General features: G+C 35.6%; 2 long non-coding RNA genes across 6 annotated transcripts in view; one reads left to right on the top strand and one right to left on the bottom strand.

The window, feature by feature from the left end:
• The window catches only part of LOC138398916 (uncharacterized), a 67,031-nt gene extending 64,228 nt beyond the window's left edge, over nucleotides 1-2,803 (top strand). For both annotated transcript variants that reach the window (XR_011236065.1, XR_011236064.1), the window contains exon 3: nucleotides 2,548-2,803. This is a non-coding gene — a long non-coding RNA (uncharacterized lncRNA). The remainder of the gene's footprint in view (nucleotides 1-2,547) is intronic.
• Nucleotides 1-22,019, bottom strand: part of LOC138398915 (uncharacterized) — a 43,862-nt gene that overhangs the window by 1,767 nt on the left and 20,076 nt on the right. Inside the window, exons 3-6 of one of the 4 annotated variants that reach the window (XR_011236062.1) lie at nucleotides 7,300-7,376; nucleotides 4,976-5,121; nucleotides 3,524-3,676; nucleotides 163-363 (exon numbers count right to left, since the gene is read on the bottom strand). This is a non-coding gene — a long non-coding RNA (uncharacterized lncRNA). Of the gene's footprint in view, nucleotides 1-150; nucleotides 364-3,523; nucleotides 3,677-4,975; nucleotides 5,122-7,299; nucleotides 7,380-22,019 lie in introns of all 4 variants that reach the window. The other 3 variants (XR_011236060.1, XR_011236061.1, XR_011236063.1) reach the window with 3 other exon arrangements.

Consider the following 22,019-nt stretch of genomic DNA (forward strand, 5'->3'; position numbering starts at 1 on the left):
ATGCGCCCTGTGTGAGCTCTACAATTGTCCCATTGTACCCAAGTTTTAGAGTCAGAGTCAGAAATTATTACTTTCTTACAAAGGGGTATATCTGTGGGTGCAATTTTAGAATGCTCAATAGTGATGTGTCTGGTTGCCAGACACTCTTACCATCATGCTCACCATGCAGATCATGGCAAGAAAAAGATTTGCAGATGTTTTAGGTACAGATGTCCAGTTCAATATCCTGTCTGCTTCTTCGTATGTTCTCTTCAGCTGTCCCCACGTCATGGTCTGTGCCTGATGTGTCTTCCGCTTTTTCCCCTTGAGTTTCCACTCTGGGTTTGATTCTTCTGTTTGGAATCCAGACTGTTGGTCTGTCATCTGTCAAAACACAAGCAAAAACTCTCCCGCACACCTTTGCCTATACATTTTTCCATTTATTTTCTACATCATCTTTCCACCAGATAGGCTGGTGAGGGAAGGAGTCTGATTGTGGACTCCTATTCCAATGCTTTTCTATTGCTGTTAATTTATCTTCCTTACAAATATTCAAAAAATTTTAGGTAAATAAGGTTGATTTATTCTATCTTTGGGAGACTGTGTACCTCCCCCTTTTTGTTTTAGTAACATGTTTTTTTAAAGTTTGATGTGTACGTTCTATAATACCTTGTCCTTGAGGATTATAAGGAATGCCAGTAATGTGTTTGATGTCCCATTTAATACAAAAAGCTGTAAAGGAATGACTAGTGTAAGCAAGGGCCATTGTCAGTTTTAATGGTGGCTGGGACTCCTATGTATATAAAACAGGAGTGTAAGTGTGAGAACATATGTCTAACAGTTTCTCCAGAGGATGGAGTAGCCATAATAAGACCAGAATAAGTATCTACAGTAACATGTACAACATCTAACTTGCCAAATTCAGGAATATGTGTAACATCCATTTGTCATAATTTATTTGGTGAGAGACCTCGAGGATTAACTCCTGCAGAAAATTTAGGCTGATTAATTAATTGACAAGTGGGACAATGAGAAACAATATGTTTGACTTGATTATTGATTGTATAATTGCATTGACTTTTCTTAAATCAGTTAACATTTGTCATTTGCCAGATTTCTTTTTTAATAACAAATATAGGAGAATTTCACGGACTGGTGGACTCCTCTATATGTCCTGCTTGTAATTGTTCTTTTACTAATATTTGAAGAGCACCCAATTTTTTTTTGTTTGTTTTAGTGGCCACTGCTCTGTCCATATAGGCTTTTGTGATATCCAATTTAAAGCCAGAGCAGAATGGTGCTTTTCAGCGGCAGTGGCCGCTATCCAAAATTTGGATAGCATAAACCATGCCGAGAAGTATGTGCCTTTGGTGCCTCGAAAGTCTTAGCCCCTTGTCTCCTTTTACCCAAACCAAAACAAGGGTTATAATTCATATTTAGCATAATCTGTTTAGCAGATGTATTAGGTATACTGACGTACGCTCCCCACTGCTGTAACAAATCTCCTCCCCACAAATTAATAGTGATGTTAGCCACGTAAGGTTTTAAAGTGGCTGTCTGTCCATCAGGGCCTGAACAATTTAAAATTTGTCAACTTTGAAATATGTCAGTCATCGTTCCTATTCTGGTAAGAACAGTAGGAACTTGTTGTAAAGGCCAAGCTTTTGGCCAAAAACTTTTAGAAATAATTTTAACGTCAGCTCCAGTATCTATAAGTCTAACAAAAGATTTGCCATTTCACTTAATTTCTAATTGAGGTCTTTGGTCATTAATAAAAATTTGCCAATATTGAGCGGCGGATGTAAAAGCCGCTTACACTTTGAATTAGCATTATTAAAAGCCAATATATGTAACATTAAATTTTTCAAGTCAGGCAGGCTAACCGTTTTTTGCACAGCATCTTGTAATTCATAAGTTTCATAATAAAACTTATGAAATCTGCATAAGTTTTATTAACATTTTCCACAAGAAAACACAGACTGTTTAGGAGAAGCTATTTTCTCTTATGCTCCAATATAGCACTGTTGAATTTGAGCAATAACTTGATCACCTTTTTTAAGATCTTAGTTTGTTTTTTTTTAAGTATTTTTATCAGCCTCTCTCAAGGGTGGATCATGCTTCTGGGAATCATTTACATTAGAAAGCAGCAGTTCCCAAGCTTAAAGCTGCTGGCTTGAGCCGCGCAGAGAGCTCTTGCTTAAAGTGTAAGTTTACCCCCCCTTTCGTTTTTCTTTTTTCTCTTTTTTAATTTTTTTAATTTAATTTATTTTTTCTTTAAGGCAAAGCCTTATTTGACTTCTGAAATCAAATCTTGTCTCCAGAAATACAGGGGGCATTTCTATAACTCAGTATTCTTAGGCTCAACACCCATCCCCCTGGCTGCAATGCTATGAAAATGGCCCATGCCCTCCTAGCTTCCCTTCTGCAAATAATACTGGGGGGAAAGTACCCCCAAACACTGGGCATACTTTGAGACTCCTTTTTGTACCCTGATCCAGTAATTCATCATTATCTAGATAGCTCATCAGTGCCTTCAAGCAGATTTTTTTTTTTTTAATATTTATTCAGGTTTTCTAGTTGTTCTCAGTGGACGGTTGGCTTGAGTCATCTACACACCTATAACTGGAAACAGAAGTCTCACCTATGTTGTAAAAAGGTATTGTATATGTTCACTGTAAAATATATAAACAAATTCTTTGATATGCCTTTCTTTAAGAGGTGGGGTTAAATTTCCCTCCCCTTGAGTATGAGTTGCATGTAGTGACCTTCATCTAATAGAATGTGGCAAAATGATGGATTGTGACTGCTGAGGGTGGGTCAGAGCAGCTTCCCCCTTGCTCTCTTGCTCAGGGGAAGCCAGCTGCCACAATGTAAAGGGATTCAAGGAGTCCTGTGTAAAGGCCCATGCAGTAAGGCATTGAGGCCTCTTGCCAACAGCCATGTGAATGAGCCATCTTAGGAGACCCTCCAGGCTCAGTGTGGCCTCTGGATGACTACGGTCCAGGCCAACTTCTTTACTGCAACATGAAAGACTCTGAACGCAAACTACCCAGCTAAGCCAGCCTTGAATCTTAATCTGCAAACTGTGAGATGACGAATGTTAAACCAAGCAATTTTGGGGTAAATGGTTTTATATTAATAGTAATCTGTTTGTTTTTAAATTTTATATTTTATTATTTGTAATTTAATATTCATTTTATGTGAAAAATGAAATCAATAGCTTAAAATTTTAAAGTAATATTTAAATAAAAAAGAATATGTTGTATGATCTCTGCTTCCAGTTAGGAATAAAAACAAGAGTTTTTCAGAACAGATGAAGTCATTTCCACAACAGTATTAACAGATAAGCCATTCAGAAACCCTTTAGGATTTATTCTTACTTCCTGAAGAGCTTCTATAATATGGTCTCTAGGCAAAATGAAAACATACATGAGCATTTGTCTTTTCCAAAGTAACACAATCTGACTATAGCTAAGTTATTGAATGGAACTATGCTTTTACATAAAAAGCTTAAAACCAATTAAAATATAATTTTAGTTCTTACCTGCTGACTTCTGGATGTAGTTCAGCCAGTCACTTCATGATGTTGGTGAACGCAAGTTCAGAGTATTTGGAGGTATGAATCTAACAGATGCATCAGGTAATAATGTAGCAGATTCAATGTAGCAGATTCAATTTGTTTACAACTCTTGACACCCTAAATAAGCATTTTAAAAGTTTTCTTAAAACCATTACATAGTGATAATCCAGCTTATTATTGAATTATAAATAAAATAAATTGCTCTGAAAATTTTACTTTAAGATTATTTATACCAAGTAAATTTACTTCAGCGGTGTTCAGGGCTATGTATTAAGAAAACATGCCCAACATAATCTTTTATAGTAATGATAAAGTCTATGAGACTATGTCTAAATCAGCCTTTCTCAACTGGGATTCTTCCTCTGAACCCCAGAACACAGCACATGGTGTAACTATTTTCTCCACCCTCCCAAAGACAGGACATAATCAGACCCATTCTAGATGCCAAGGAGAGGGGTTAACCCATTAAATAAAATGAATGTTTTAGGGTTAGGGTATTAAAACTTAATTCTTTTAATCAATCCACCTGATAAAGGCTGGTCTGAAGAGCAATTATAAATATTCTATATTTTATTTACTAAATACCGTATGTAATGAACACAAACTACATGCCCAGAATTGTATCAGAGGTTATGGGTGGGGGGAACTAGTAATATAAAGTGCAGCCTCCTTCACTTGTGAAAGATAAAATTAAAATGATCAATTAGTTACTATTAACCATGCAAGGTAAACCACTGTAAATCCTGTAAAAATTCAACAAAGGAAGGGCTCAGACTTTAAATCCTAGATGAAAAGTCAGGGCAAAATACATAAAATATTAGCTTTGTCACACCAGAATATTACATTTTACTTATTGCCATTATCTCTCCCACTAGATTTAAGCTTCATATAAAAGCACAGATTTTTGTCTATTTTGTTCACTGTTGCTTTCCCAGTTCCTAGAACAATGTACACAGTTGGTATGTAATAACTCTTTGTTCAATAAATAAGTGAAAAGATTGGAATGTGATAGTTTAAAGTGATAGTTGAAACCACAGAAAAAATGAGCTCTCCAAGAAAAAGCCAAATTACTGGTATGTAATAGCAATGATAATAGCTGTACTTACTGAGTACATCCTCAGTACATTGTACTAAGAATTTTTCCATATTAAGCTCATTTAAACTTATAAATATTTGAGGTAAGAACTATTATCCTCATTTTAAGACAAAAAGCTCAGAGAGTGAGGTAGCTCTCGCAGAGTCACAGGATGAGCAGGAGGCAGAGCAAACCTCCATCATTTTCCACATCGTGTTTAAACCTCAGTGAGGTACAGATGAGGGCATAAAACAATAAAATGACTACCTTTTATGGTTTTAATAATTATGAGATAACATTAGCCATAAAAAGTCATGAAAGTATAATAATTAGTTACTTACAGAGTAGCACTATTCAAGAATAAAGAAGAAAAAAAAGACTGGAAAGCAGCAGGGCCCCATCTTTTTGGCACCATTCATTTCCTTCACAGCCATGTTTATATCACTGTTTCTTTTTTTGTTTTTTTTGGAAAGCAACAGATGCATATCTAAAATAGAAAAGCAGAAAACCAAAAGGTTTTTCATTGACTTTAAATTACCTCAAACTGAATTTTGTAATCACTGGCTCAAATATAGTTTTCACAATAATAAATGCTCTTATAAAGGTTGATATACTAAGCCGGGCGCAGTAGCTCACGTCTATAATCCTAGCACCCTGGGAGGCCAAGGCGGGTGGATTGCTCAAGGTCAAGACTCCTGTTCAAGACCAGCCTGAATGAGACCCCGTCTCTACTAAAAATAGAAAGAAATTATATGGACAGCTAAAAATATATATATAGAAAAAAGTAGCCAGGCATGGTGGCGCATGCCTGTAGTCCCAGCTACTCAGGAGGCTGAGGCAGGAGGATCGCTCGAGCCCAGGAGTTGGAGGTTGCTGTGAGCTAGGCTGATGCCACGGCACTCTAGCCCAGGCAACAGAGTGAGACTCTGTCTCAAAAAAAAAAAAAAAAAAGGTTAATATACTTAGCTTGAAATCAGGAAGAATGTTTATTTAGGATAACTAAATAAAAACCAAATTAAAGATGAGAAATAAAAGATACTAAGCATTTCTCATGAATTATCTCCTATTAATTTTACATTAAAATTTAATGTAAAACATTTGCAAAGCTGATATATGATAAAGTTGCAGAGATTAGCAATCTGGGGACTATTTATACTAAAAAAATTAAAATTAATTCCTATGTTCAAACATAACCTCCAGATGACTCAAAGGCTTGCAATGTGAAAGTCAAAATTTAAAACATTTACCAGAATATTTAAGAGAATATCTTTATGGCCTTGTTGTGGGGAAATATTTAGACCAAAAAAACAAAAAAAGTTGGAACATCAAATCAGAACTTTAACCATGTAATTGAGAAAGTCAGGCAAGAGCTAATTCCTATAAAAGCACCAGACCTAGAGAGTGTCAGTGGAAGGATACATACCAAATCTGAAAAGTGGTTGTTTTCAAATGATGAGACTACGGATAATTTTTTATGACCTCCTTGTATTTTTGCATTTAATTGTATTTTCTAAATTTCCACACAGTATGTATAATACTTAAAACAAACTGTGGGGTTTTCTTTTCTTAAGGATTCAACAAGATACTACAAGAATCTTTCACATCAGGTAATACTACTAGGATTATAATACTACTTTAATGAAATGAATTAATACCACATTAATGAGTAAAATTTAGAAAGCATATACTCTTAGATGACTCCATTAAATAAAATTAAACACCTGTTTTTTAACAAATTTCAACCCCAACTACAAACAGGATTCTCTCTTAATTGATAAAGATTTTCATATCTGAATTGAACAGCCATCATTTTTTATCAGAAGACAGTAAAGGTATTTCCATCACCATTGTGATTTGAATGATCTGACAATGTCACAAAATAGAAAGTAGCAACAGACAGATTGGAAGAGATTATATATAGATGATGTAGCTATCTACCTAAAGTATACAAGTGTCATCTGAAAAGTAATTAAAATCAGAAATAACAGAATACAATTTTCTGAGCATCTACTATGTGCCAGGCTTTACTCTTAGTGCTTTACATACTTAACTCATAGTAGTTTCACAACATCGCTATGACAGTACTATCGACCTCACTTTATAGACAAAGAGGAGGCTGAGGTACAAAAAGGTCAAGTAAATTGCCCAAATTTATTCATCAAGTTGCTGACAGACCTGGGAATTGAGCCGAAGTTATCTCTTTCTGGAGCCCATTCTCCTTAACTAAGGCTCTCTACATTCCCTGTGAAACAGTAACAAGATAAAGTACATGGAAGTCAGTCAGTCTGCTACATACCACTAGTAACAAGCTACAAAGTATAATCCAAGAAAGATCTGATTAAGAACAGCACGAACCAATGACCGCAGCTATTTGTCTATAATGACTGCAACTATTTGTCTGCATGGCCCCCTATACTAGCCTGGGACCCTCCTGTGGGAATGGCCTTTGACTTTATCCCCACTGTGGCTGATGTCTGGTACAGAACCTTTAGTGAGCAGCAGGCACACAGTAATGCACATTGGACTGAATTCGGGAAACACACCTGTAGTTAGTAGAAAAATCATAAATTGAAATTTCAGAAACTTGATATTTCTGGAAATGAGACCTTCAATCAGCCTAAAAAAAGAGAAATAATATGAAGTTCAAAAAGAAATCTTGGCATACCTCAGATACTGAAGGGCAGAGGCCACCAACATGTACCAAATAACCTTTATCTCTTCGTAAGGGTTCAGCATACATTTCTGCTTGTAGAAAAACAGAATATACTACAGAAATGATCATCATTGTATTGAGATGTTTAAGAGAAAATGAAAACTTGCCAAATATTTCATGGTTTCTTTTTACTATCACAAAGCTCATCATAAAGTTATCAACAAATATCAGCATGACCAGACTGAAGACCAAAGCCTAGAGTACAGTGTTAAGATTTCAGGGCCTTAATCGTATCATCTTGAAAAATAAATGGGTATGGATTAGTTGATATTAAGTCTCTCATAGCTCAAATGAATAAATTACATCTAAACGGAGTAATCAGTTACAGCTGTCCTTTGGTATCCCTGGGGGATTGGTTGTAGGACTCCCTACAGATACCAAGATCTGAGGATGCTCAAATCCCTTATATAAAATGGCATAGTATTTGCATATAATCCACACACATCCTTCTATATACCTTAAATTATCTCTAGATTACTCATAATACCTAATAAAATGTAAATTATATGTAAATAGTTGTTATGCTGCATTGTTTAGGAAATAACAACAAGAAAGTTGGTTGAATCCATGAATACAGAACGCAATGGGCTGACTGTACATCATGACTAAAAAAGTCTGTCATTTGTCCCTGGTTCAGAGAAGTGCTATGAGAACACTGGATGTACACAGGATCTTAACTCCTTAGTGTTAGTGCTGGCTAGAGCTAGTGGTTTCAGAGACCTCTTTACACACATTCCTTTGTTGGGGAAATAACGTACCAAGAAAACCTTTCAATCAGACAAATATCAACAGCAGGTATTATACAGCTTGTGATAATGTTAAGAGCACATAAGAAAAAAACAGACAAATTACTTGAGTTAGACAGCATGATTTTGGAAACCACAAATACTAGGATTATAGATAATTTTTTTTTTCTTGCTTGACAAAAAAAAAATTCAAAATTCTTAGGCTGTCATCTCATAGTCAATATTGTGAAGGGAACCTGGTCTGAAATCAAAGATTCACTGAATTGAGACTTGAATTACTAGCAAATCCTGTACGTGGCACAGAGGGAGTACACAAATATTGTCGAATGAATCCATGAGTACTTTTACTTATGTTTTAATAATTTTTAAATAATGGGAGATTTGTAAATTTGATTGTGTTCATTAAGTAATAATAGTAACAAGAGTAGCCTAGCACTTATTGAATGCTCTGCTCCAGGCAACATGCTAAGCACTTTATATACACATCACCTCACATGATTCCCCCAAACACCCCATGAGGGAGCTATTATTAATATTATTTCCATTTTACAGATGATGATACTGAGGTCATGGAGTTTAGGTCACAAATCTGTTAAGTATTGGTGCTAGAATTCAGGCAGAGTCTTTCATCTTTAGGTAATCAATACCTAACCTTCTTCATTAACTTACTTCATTTAATTTGTTAATCTCTTTGGATTATAAATGTATTCTACAGAGAAAATAGTGAAACTACCTAACTTTACATTTTTATATTGCAGTGAAAAAGAAGTAAAGAGCTATAGTACACTAAAGGAGTCAGAAGGTATACATTACACCCGTCACCTAACCCTTCACTAATTCAATGCAAAATATCTACTGGATACCCTATGGGCTGCACGCTGTACTTGGCAGTGAACAAAATCCCTGATCTTGCTGAGCTAGTATGTAAGGGTGGGAAGGCAGTGAACCAAGTAATCAATCAAGTATCAAGTAAGCAAAACACACAGTATTGTGACAAGTGATATGGTGGAAAATAATGCAAGGAAAGAAAAAACAGTTACAATTAAATCAGATGATATAATATTTTAAGTTGTGTATATGTATTAATATATGCATAAAGAAATGCATTGAAATGCTCACTAAAATATTCATAGTGGTTACTGAAGGTTGGAGAAACTTCAGGTAATTTTAATTTTCTTATATTTTCATATTTTATTTGAAAATCTTAATAAGCCATTATTTATACAAGCAGAAAAAAATAAAACCATCGCTAATATGGAAAATTAAAAAACCCACAGAAACATACAGATAAAAATAAAGAGAGGTAGCATAACTATCACAACAAATGATAGAATTTTCTCTAGTGCCTGTGATTATTCTAACTATTATAAACATTTAAGGACTATCTAAAGATGAAAATACTCCTGAAATAGATGAAATTATTAAAGTGAGGGAAAGCAAATACTTTCCATCACTAATACCGATTTGATAGATTAGTACTGGTTACCTGAGGAAAGCTGAGAAGTTGGTTTTGTTCACCAGGTAACCGCACCTGGAAAGTGTCCAGTTAGGGCTCAGTGGAAAAGAATGCAGCTTATCTACTTGCTAACTAAATCTTGGGTTTAAGCTTTTAGCAATTTTCTGCTCTTTAAAAAGTTGACCTCCAACTGGCCAATTTCTCATTTTGTATAAAGAAAAGCCGCAAACAGGAATAAAATATTAAAACAGCTCAGGCACCCAACACAACACAGAAGCAGGTAAGTATTATTTTACAAATAGGTTAGGATTCCTCAGCAAATTGTTAAACCAACCTAGTGTAAACTTCAGATTCTATCTATCTTGTTCTATTTGATTTTCTTTCCTTCCTGAGAAGTCAAATCCTGTCAGGTTTTCTTTAGCATCAAACCAGTCTTCACTTATTTCTTGGTAATTTCTACAGTCTCATAAATTGAAAACAATGAGCTATGAATTACCTACAATGTTTAACCCTCTGAAAAGTTATCTAAAAAGCATGATGAATCACTATGAAAATTACTTGTTTTATATACAAACCTAAAGATGAATATTAAGCAAAATAAGAGAACCAAGCATAAAGCTTTTGTGAGAAGGGATTTCAGCAGTCCCGGAATAAAAAGTTCTTTTCAGTTTGAGTGATCTGCTTCCTAATTTCCCTTTAATTAATATTGATTTCCAGTTTATTAAAACTGTCACTATTCTGATTTTTCAATTGTTATTTACTGGAAAAAAGACATCTTTATATACAGAATAAGAGAAAACTTCTTTAAAAGGACTAAGTAGTGCTGCAGCTCTTTATATCATTAAAATTAATGATCTTTTTGGAATGACCATAATCTCTTTTCATAGAGGAGAAAACTAAAAAAATGTACACAATTTACAGAGATACAATTAGACACAAGAAAGAAAGTTTTCAAATTGGAAACATGAAGCAGAAGAATAAAAGTCCATATTATTATTCAGCATTATCGGATATATTAGGTGACTTTAAAGACAAGTCAAGCAAAAATAAGAACATACTTAACATTCACAATCAGAATGATGCCATTGTAGTCAATTAAAAATATTTATTTTGATTTAATGAATAAACACTGGAGATATTTTAAACCTTGACTGTTTTCTGGCAACTATGAAAGATAATATATTTTTATACTAACTTTTATCATCAACTTTCAGTTGATCAAAGTCTACATTTATATCACCATTTTTTAAACCGTCTTTCTTGGGAGATGTATTTTGTTTAGGATGACTAGTGTCAGATAAAAAAGATATCTGAGGATTAAGATAATAAAAACAGTAATAAGGACTAGCAATTATTGCGCTCTTACTATGTGACAGGCACTCTTCACTGGCATTATTTAGCCCGTACAATAACGAAGGCTATGAGAGTAAAACCATCAACTTGACTTCACAGATGAGAAAACTGAATCTAAGAAACTCATTGCGCCAAGTCACAGTTAACAAGAATTAGGATTTGAATCCAGTCTGTGTATAGTCACTATGTGCTAACACTAGTATTTTGGAAAGTGTGGCAGATACACACTAGAAGTACTTGAGATAACATTGGGATGTATATAAAAATATTAATAACATATATTTAATTACATAATTATATATAAATATTAATAACAGTTATGTATTTAATTTAGTGTATGCTTATGTATATCTTTTATTTATGGGAAATAATATTTCTTTCTTATATGTAAGAGTGAATTATTTTTCACACTTAAATTTTTGTGAAAAGGAGAATCATTTAAAGAAAAATACAGAATAACATTACAGGTAACATAGGGCTATGGTAAATTGTGAAGATGGTACACATGGATTGCTTTTGTCATTCTCTATCTTCTTTTCCCACAGAGCAGTTATCATCCCCTGATATCATATACACATTTGTACAGTAAATATCTTCTCCACTAGAGTGAGAGCCATGAGGGGAGAAATGATGTCTGTTTTATTATTATTTCATCAATACCTGGCTCATTATAGAAATACCAGAGTGTTATTAATTGTACAAATGTATGGTAACTACATATATGTCTAAAATGATACATTTCAGAGACAAGCAGTATCACAAAATATCAATGCCATGTGGGGAAACATTAGAAGGGAAGGCAGATAATATAAACAGAAAAGTGGCATTTTTTTCCCCTGTAAATCAGCGTTCATTGTTTTTAAGCTCACCTTAGAAGTTCACCAGCACTGTGATGCACAACAGTAAGTGGGTAAAGAATCCACTACAGTTCTGTAAACAGCTAACAGATCTTTCTCTTTTGTTTTAAACTAAATTGCAAGGCAGCAACCACCCAATTTAAAATCCATAACCTTTGCTGTATCTAGCAACAGCAACTCCAGCACTTACAGTCAGTTAAAAAGTTTCAGATTACCACGGCTCAAAACATTGGGACCTTATTATACTCTGTATTGTACTGTATTAAAATGAAGGAGTAGGAAGAGAAAAATGATTCTTATGCTACTACTGAGAAAAATGCATTCTATTTTCTTCCCAATATCGGGTTGTTCCTTTTTCACACATGGAATGTGCAAGAGCAGGGGTGATAAAAGAACAAGTGGGAGAACTGGCACGCAGCACTTTATTTCAGTAAATACTTTAGAAAGATAATTTCAGAGATGACCAAGCAGCTTTCAGATAAGGCAGTCTTGCTACAGTCCAGTAGAACATTAAGGATATTTTTGCAGAATGTAAAGAGACATAAAATTATTAATGCTTTCTTTTTTTTTTTTTTTTTTTTTGAGACAGAGTCTCGCTTTGTTGCCCGGGCTACAGTGAGTGCTGTGGCATCAGCCTAGCTCACAGCAACCTCAAACTCCTGGGCTCAAGCGATCCTTCTGCCTCAGCCTCCCGAGTAGCTGGGACTACAGGCATGCACCACTATGCCCGGCTAATTTTTCTATATATATTTTTAGTTGTCCATATAATTTCTTTATATTTTTTTTTAGTAGAGATGGGGTCAGGCTGGTCTCGAACTCCTGACCTTGAGCGATCCACCCGCCTCGGCCTCCCAGAGTGCTAGGATTACAGGCGTGAGCCAGCGCGCCCGGCCCACAATCTTTTAAAACACTGTTGAAAATGTAATCTTTGATAACATGGTCGATTATAAAAAGTCAGGATAAGCAGGGATATTCAGCCAACACTAGCACTATTCAACATTATACTAGAGGTCTTAGTTAATTCAGTTAAGATTCCAAAAGGATAAACAGCTTAAATATCAGAAAACAACTAAAAAATGCCACTATTTGGAGATATTTGGAAGACAATAAGCATATCAATTATCAAATTAACTGAAAACCAGGCCCAGCAGTGCATGCCTGTAGTCCCAGCTACTAGGGAGGCTGAGGACGGAGGATCACCTGCATCCAGGTGTTTGAAGACCAGCCTGGGCAACATAGCAAAATCCCATCACAAAAAAGAAAATGATAATAACAAAAATAAAATTTAGAAAACTAATTCAAGTGTTCAGTATGGTGTTTGGATTAAAAATTAGCATATAAAAATTATTAGGTTACTATATATTAATCAGTTAGGAAAATATAAAAATAGGACTTCAAATAGAAAAAAAAATCCATAGAATACCTAGAACAAATCTAACAAGAAATATGCAAACTTACATAATAAAATTTTACAACTTTACTAAAAGAATATGAGACTGTGGGCTGTGGCTCATGCCTATAAACCTAGCACTTTGAAAGGCCACTCAGAAGTTCAAGGCCAGCCTGAGCATGAGTGGGACCCTGTCTCTAGAAAAAAATGGAAAAATTAGCCGGGCATGGTGGCGCATGCCTGTAGTCCCAGCTACTAGGGAGGTGAGGCAGGAGTTAAAAAGTGCATACACTTTTTAACTAAAGATTTTCATGTTTTTTGAGGAAATCTTTGTGTAACTATCCTTATTGGCCCAAATGAGGTCATCCAATTCCTATCAAGATTGCAAACTGTCACAGGCTTCTGGTCCCAAAAGAATCAACCCTGGGAAGGAAAAAACACGGAAGTAAATCCAGATTCCAGGAACAGTAATAGCAGCAGCAACAAAAACAAACAGAAACTGCTGGAGATACCAGAAGCTGTACTGAACTTATCTGAGAGGAAACTGGTGACCAGAAGCAAAGGGCAGCAGAGGTCGGAGTTAAAAGACAGATTAGCTAAAAGCTTTTTTGAATTCTGCCCTTGCCCCTGTCCCTTCACCACAGAAATTAGCAGCAACAGCCTAGATGTCTTTGGCAGCAAGATAAAATGCAGACAGCACAAAAGCCCTGTGGGGGAAAGCTGTGGAAACAGGTACAGTGCCCTCGGGGCTCACCCTTCCTGCCCCCACTTGGGCTCCCACAGCAAGGGCCAGGGGTACGGAGCTGAGAGGGAGTTATGATCTAAGGACACTGCCTCTTCCCGATATTGCTCATTCTGAGAGTGCAAGAAGCAAACCCTAATCAGAAGTTGCCTGATGCAGCATCAGCCAAGAGGAGACTCAACAGCACTTCAGCAGCGCCAGGCGGCTGGCTGACCTGAGACTCAAGCCCTTCCTCTCCTTAAACTCACCTGGACTGACACAAATTCCAATGCACATTAGAGTAAGTAACTAATGCCCCCCCAAGGGACATAGACAAACAGATACATCTGGAGCATAGAACTACTGTAAAAGGAAGACAACAGACTAAACAATTTATACCATCTGAAGTAGAATTATTGGAATGGAGGATCCAAGAATACAGCCCTGAGAAGTCAATGAGAGATGTAAACACTATGAAATGAAACAAGAAACAATGAAAAAGAATCAAGTAGAAATATTGAGCATGAAAAAGAGACAATATCCAGATAATTGGAGTTTCAGAAGGAGGGAAGAAATAAAGCATTTCAAGAAATAAGGATAACTTCCCAAAATTAAAGATAAAAGAAGTCAGTATTATAAGAGCTCAAAGAGCCAAATAACAGAGGAAACTATTCCTAGAAAACTTAAGTTCACCAAAGAAAAAATTCAACAACACTGAAAGAAAAGAATAGACCAACACCAAAGTAAAAGAATAAGATTAATACATATCACAGCAAGTAACACTGGATACAAGATGGAGTAACCCAAATTCACAATCCATACTTCTTGAGGCAAGGGTTTTTTCAGAATTTAAAATCGCTATAGCTTGAATGTATCCTCCAAAAAGCATGTGTTGGAAACTCAATGTCCAATGCAACAGTATTGGGACTAAGGATCAGCCCTCACGGACGGATTCATGCTGGCCCTGCACTGAGAGTGCGTCCATCAGGAAGGGTTCATTATAAAGGGGCGAGTTCCCCCACTGCCTCGCTTTCTCTGCCCAGCGAGATACCAGCCTCTCACTCTTGGACTTCCTATCCTCCAGAACTGTGAGCCAATAAACTTCTGATTCATTATAAACTACCCAGGCTGTGGTATTCTGTTACAGATGGACAAAACAGAGTAAGACAAGAATTTTTCAGATTTTACAAAAGTAATATGGTATATATCATATATTATGTAACATCCAGAGCAGTGTCTAAGGCACTAACCCATAATTGAACTCATTAATATTTTGAAGCAAAATCTGTAAATACTCACACTAAATGAGATGAATAAAAGCCATAAATACCCTCATGACAGTTCAGGTTGGGTTCTTCTGCCAAATGAGCCATAAACAGCCTCATGTCAGCTTGTTGGGTTTTGTTGCCAAATGAGTTACAAAAAGTCCTTTGGTTTTCAGATCTTTTTTTGATTTTGGAATTCCAGGTAAGGGATTGTTACCTCTATTTTAAAAGTCTTTAATTAAAAGAACTTTACATTTAGAATTTTCCATCCAGACAAAATATCATTCCAATATGTTAGGTAAAAATATTCCCAAGAACACAAAGCCTCAGAATGTCATATAAAGCCCACTAAGCACAATCTTGGAGGAATATTGAAAAGAAAAAGAAAAAGGGAGAAACAAAGTAAAAGTAGTCAAATGCCTTGATATCAAAAAAAACTCTGACCTAAAATACTAGCAATACATTCATTGGGGACGGGGAGTCAGAACACACACCCAGAGAACACAAGAGTGCGCTAGAGTATTTGTCATATGTGGGGGAAGAAAAAGCTACTTTAAGTGTAATCAATATGCAGAAATAAACAGGAATGGGTCTAAAGGACAACCAGCATCAGAACAATAGTAGGAAAAAAAAAAAAACTCAACCTATCCAATGAAAGGCAGGAAAGGGGGAAAAGGACCAAAAGTAAGCCCAATCAGAGTAATTAGAACAGGGGCCGAGGCAGGAGGATCATTTCAGGCCAGGAGTTCACGACCAGCTTGAGCTAGAATGAGACCCCATCTCTACAAAAAATAGAAAAATTAGCTGGGCATAGTGGCATGAATCTATAGTCCCAGCTACTCCAGAGGCTGAGGCAGGAGGATCACTTGAGCCCAGGAGTTTGAGGTTGCTGTGAACTATGATGATAACACGGCCCTCTAGCATGGGAGACAGAGCAAGACCCTGTCTCAAAAAAAAAAAAAAAGAATTACAATAATGTAAATGCATTGAACTTGCCAATTTAAAAACAAATTAGGCCAAAGATTTTATGGTGGGTTAAAAAATGATAAAGCAATATAGTCCGTACAAGAGACATATTTAAGAAAGGATACATCAGATGAGTATGAACCAAAATAAGGCTACAGTAGCAATCATACTAAAATTTAAGGCAAAAAATATCATAAAGGACAAATTCAGATACTATATACTTATAAAACAAAAATGTATCATCATCATGAACACATCCACAGCAAACAAGAAAGCTTCAATATACATCAGGAATAAATACCACAAATACAGGTGTAAAAATTCAAGTGTAGTTGAGAATTTTAACATCAATTCATCAAGAAGAGAACAATATAAGTAGAGATATTGAAGATTCCTGCAAAAAACTAGAGAATACCTATTATTTTCACGAGCATACAGCACACACACACACTGGTCATATAATAGAAAAGGCGTGCCTCCAAACACTTGAGAGGATCAATACCAGACAGACTGTATTCTCTTACAAAAATGGGATAAAATTAGAAATTAATGACAAAAAGATGGTTTTTAAAATCTCATGTTTGGAAACTACATAACTAGATAATTCAAATTAAAAGGTAAAAACACGTAAACATTTTTTAAAATACTTATTAGCACTTAATGGTAATGAAAATTCAAGGCTACCCTCTAACTGGATCAACTTGGCTGACTTGTCATTCCCAAACCAATCACTGCGGCCAAAAGAATGGTAAAAACCAGTGGGTTCTTTAAACCAGAAGACTAGGATTAGGCTGATTTGCTTAGGCCACAGGAATCCACAGTATAGCAGAAGCAGCAGGGGCAGTGGGAAGAAATCTGGTATCGTATCTGGAAGAGCAAAGAGGAGATACATGGAAGACTATGGAGGCAACGATGCCTACAGAGCTTTAATTCCAGTTCGGCCACAATTCCCTAAGGTTAATTACTGATCATGTGATTTGGGATGGGATCTCAGTTTTCTTAGGTGAAAAATGAAAACACTAAGAGTCCTTTTAGCTCGAGGAGTTTGCAATTACATCACGATGTTTTGTTCAAGCTATAACAGGGTCTGGCACATATTGGTATGTACGTACAGAATGAATGAGAAGTTTACCACATTCAATGTGAGAGTTCCTTAGGGCTAGTACCTAAAACAACTAATGGATTTCCAATAGATAAACGGGAAAAGGATGTAAAATTTACAATCCACAGAGGAGAAGCTAGTAGGCTTCTTTTAAAATGTTCAAAGTTCCTAATTAAAGAAATTAAAATTAAAAACAAAAAATGCAACTGCCATTTCACATCTATTCAATGAATTTTAAAATGTGGTAATCAATAAAGGGAAAGTAGAGAAACTACTAATTGCATACACACTGTCAGAAATTATTGAAAATGTTTACATTTAATGCATTAGTAACACTTCTGGAAATACAGAAATAATCCTGAGTAATCCAAAAGAAAGCAAAATACCTATATGGACTAAAATGTTTTATTGTAGTATTTCCTATTATAATAGGAGGGAAAACCCAGATGCAACATAATTGTATAAAAACCAGGTAGTAATGAAATTATGCTTTAATGATAGATTATATAGTCACTGTCATAGTATTAGGAGAATATATTTAATAAATTGTATTATTTAGGGGAATCTATGGAGTCCAATAACCATGCAACATTCACATTAAAACTGCTATGACCATTTAATTTTTAAAGTTATTAAAACCTCAAAGCTTGTGTTTAAAAATCTGACAAATTTGGTACCCTGTGTTTTGAAAACGTCTAGACTTCACCAAGAATAGACCAGTAATCACGACATTTTAGATATAATTCACAGAAATAATAACTTCCAAGAGTATTTTATTTTTATACTAAAAGAGAATATGATATAGCTACTCTTATTGAGTGTGCAACTTATGACAGCTTTGGACTTTTTAAATAAAACGTGTGGAAAATTTTCAACTCCACTATGCCAAAGAAAGCATTGGTCTTATTTCTACTAAATCCTTTATATTTTATCTGTTTCAATGGCTCAGCTCCACATGAGACCAGGGCCTGCCTTGATTTCTGGAATGCTGCCCCCATGCTTTTCTCCTAGGCTTTGTTGCCAGGGTTGCAGCTGCACAACCAATTCTCATTAAAATGTGAGTCTATGAAATGCAGGTCTATGGAAAGGGATATAAAGGATTTCATCATCTTCTCACAATTCACAGTGAGGACTGAACTCCCGCTCTTCCCAAGCCATACAACTACCTGAACCCTCCTCTACCAACTCACACACCAGATAGAATAAATGCAGCAGTTGAGTCTTAAATATCCAAATAAAAACAGTCATAAAGGAGAAAATGGCACAGTAACAAACATTAAAGTCTGGTAAAAGTTATTTCAAAATGACTTCTAATACTCATGATGTAGGCATAGGTTATAGCTGGATACTCATACAGTGATGTGATTTTAGAAATAATACTTCTCAAGAATAAATACCTGCCAGAAAGAACGGACACTCTGCAATAACAGTTCCAGAATAACAATTTCAGGAACTTCAAGTCAGGAAAACAAAAACCACAAGGAATTTACTCAAAGTGCAAAATACTGCATAAGCTATTAATTTTGTTGTAGAACACTCACACCCTAAACTTTTCTTGGAAATGGAGGAAAAAAATTTAAGGACAATTTATACTTCCTTTCCCTTTTTTACTAGGATCTTAGTATTTTCAATTAAAACTAAACAGCTCAAATTCTCTCATGCCAAGTAAAAAGGACAGTGTTTTATTAAAACATAATATTTTGAATGTTGGTATACCATTGGAATTCTTATAACATGTAGAACCTTAGAATTTTAACTATATTGGAGAAAAGAAATACGGTGAGCAAAACATCTTGGGGTTAAGTACACACAGCTGAGTCTGTTTCCTGGGCAATTTCTTTACAGTTAACTAAATAAAAGAAAAAGATGGGGGAGGGGGGAGAGTGAAGTGTATTATCCCTAGACAATCTGATTATACAACATGTACTTTACAGAAACAAAGCACACAGATAACAGTTCTGAAAAGTGACTATTAGTTGCATTTTTTAGGTAATCAAACTATAAAATCTTTAAAATCTGTACTTCATAACTTCATAAAGTTTTTTTTAAAGTATAAGAGAAATACATGATATTTCTTTTAAGAGACATGGTCTTCCTCTGGCACCCAGGCTGGAGTGCAATGGTGCTATCATAGCTCACTGAGAAATACATCAAAATGCTTGTTAAAAATATAGATTAGGATCCCCTCATACCCCTTAGGATGGCTATTACCAAAAAAACAAAAAATAAGTGTTGGTGAGGATGTGAAGAAATTGGAAACCCTGTGCACTGTTGGTGAGACTGTAAAATGGTGCAGGTGCCATGGAAAACATGATTACAGGTCCTTGAAAAATTAAAAATAGAAATACCACATGATCCAGCAATCCCATTTCTGGGATAGAGTCAAAAGAATTGAAGGCAGGGTCTTGAAGAGATGTCCGTACGCCCATGATAACACCAGCACTATTCACAATAGCCAACCCAAACGTCCATCGAGGGATAAAGAGATAAACCAAATATGGTACATACACAATGGAGTATAGTTCAGCCTTAAAAAGGAATGGAATTCTGTCATATGCTATAACATGAATGAGCCTTGTGGACATCATGTCAAGTGAAATAAGCCAGTCACGAATACTGCATGATTCCACTTAAATGAGGTCTCTAAAGTAGTCAAGTTCATAGAAACATAAAGTAGGTGGGTACCAGGGGATGGTGGTAGGGGGAAAAGGAAAGTTACTGTTTAATGGGTATAGAGTTTTAGTTTTACAAGATAAAAAAGTTTTGGAGATCTGTTTCACAGCAATGTAAATATGCTTAACGCTACTAAACCATACACTTAGAAATGATTACCATGATAAATCTCATGTTATGTGGAGTTTTTAAAAATTTATTCTTCAACTACACCAATGTTATGTGGTTTTTACCAGTACTATGGAAAACATTTTTCCAATGGAGATTCAGGGTGATTTGACCCTTGGAGATTCTGATAAGTTGATAAAGATGAAAATTTGGTGGAATTTTTTTTTTTTTGCTTTTACCAACTATCACTTTTTTTTTCCCCAGATAGGTCTTATATCACCATGGCACAAAACTCAAGATTCAAGATATTAATTATGAAAACTAACTCTCCATCCCACCTTACCCCTAGCCACCCAGTTCTCCTCTAACACAGCCACGAATATTAGCTTCTTCTGTAGCCTTTACAGGTATCCAATATATGTAAAAATATTTTTACATAGTGTCATATATCATTGGCACCCTACCTTTTCACTTCATACTACATCTTGAAAATCAGGCAATAGCAATAACTTTTTAAAAACTACCTCTCTCAATTATTTATTTATTTATTTATTTTTTGAGACAAAGTCTCACTCTGCTGTCCGGGCTAGAGTGCCATGGCGTCTGCCTCACTCACAGCAACCTCAAACTCCTGGGCTCAAGTGATCCTCCTGCCTCAGCCTCCCAAGTAGCTGGGACTACAGGCATGCGCCACCATGCCCAGCTAATTTTTTCTATATATATTTTTAGTTGTGTGGCTAATTTCTTTCTATCTTTTAGTAGAGACAGGGTCTCGTTCTTGCTCAGGCTGGTCTTGAACTCCTGAACTCAAATGATCCACCCACCTTGGCCTCCCAGAGTGCTAGGATTACAGGCGTGAGCCACTGCACCCGGCCCTCCCTCAGTTTTTAAAGGCTGCATTTTTATATCAGTATAAGTAGTCTCTGACAGATGGAAAAGTAAGTTGTTTCTAATATTTTACTATTGTAACAAATGCTGCGAAGAATAACCTGTATATTCACACATGTGGAAATATGATGAAGTGAATCCAAACCTTAAGGATTTATCTGCAGGATAAATACCAAGAAGTGAAAATGATTAATCAAAGGACACATACATTTAAACTTTGGTAGGCATTTTTAAACTTTGCCAGATATTTCCCAAATCTCCTAAGAGAATGTACCAACCTATACTTCCTCTAACAATGCATCAGAGTACCTGTATTTTCTATCTTTCAAAAACTATTTTCTTGGCCGGGTGCGGTGGCTCACGCCTGTAATCCTAGCACTCTGGGAGGCCGAGGTGGGCGGATCGTTTGAGCTCAGGAGTTCAAGACCAGCCTGAGCAAGAGCGAGACCCCATCTCTACTAAAAATAGAAAGAAATTATATGGACAGCTAAAAATATATATAGAAAAAAATTAGCCGGGCAAAAACTATTTTCTTAAAAGGCTTCCCTAATTTCAAATATAAAAAGGGAAAAAAAATCTGTATTCCTTCTCTCAAGGATCTGATTTTTTTCCTGACAACTACCCAGCTATATATACTGCCAAAAAAAAAAAAAAAAATCCTTATCTCCTTTTCACACTGAAATGTGTCTTCATTATATTCTAAATTTCCATATGAATTTGGGACTACTTTTATTCTGTACCACTAATCTATCTAATCAAATACCTGAATCATGATGTTTTGACTACTGTAACTTTAGAATATACTTTTAATATCTGGGAGAACTAGTTCCTTTTTAAAAGTTCCTTTTTTTAAGAATTTTTCTGGATAATCTTATTTTTTCCTTACAAAATTTCAGATTCAGCTGGTCTAATCCTTTAAAATCCTGCTGGTATTTTTATTGGGATCATGCTGTATTATTGATTAAAGAAGAATAACATTTTTCACGTATTGAATCATGATGGTGACTATATCATCTTTTAGGTTTTAGATGATTCTGCTATAGGTGACCTGCATTTTGAGAAACAGCCCTGCCCGTCCAACTGCAGAACAGTGGTGCCTGACTGGGGCGAGGGAAGCCACTGCACACAGTGCAGGCCGCGTCTAGCA

This window comes from Eulemur rufifrons, chromosome 18 (assembly GCF_041146395.1).
Source record: "Eulemur rufifrons isolate Redbay chromosome 18, OSU_ERuf_1, whole genome shotgun sequence".
NCBI lineage: Eukaryota > Metazoa > Chordata > Mammalia > Primates > Lemuridae > Eulemur > Eulemur rufifrons.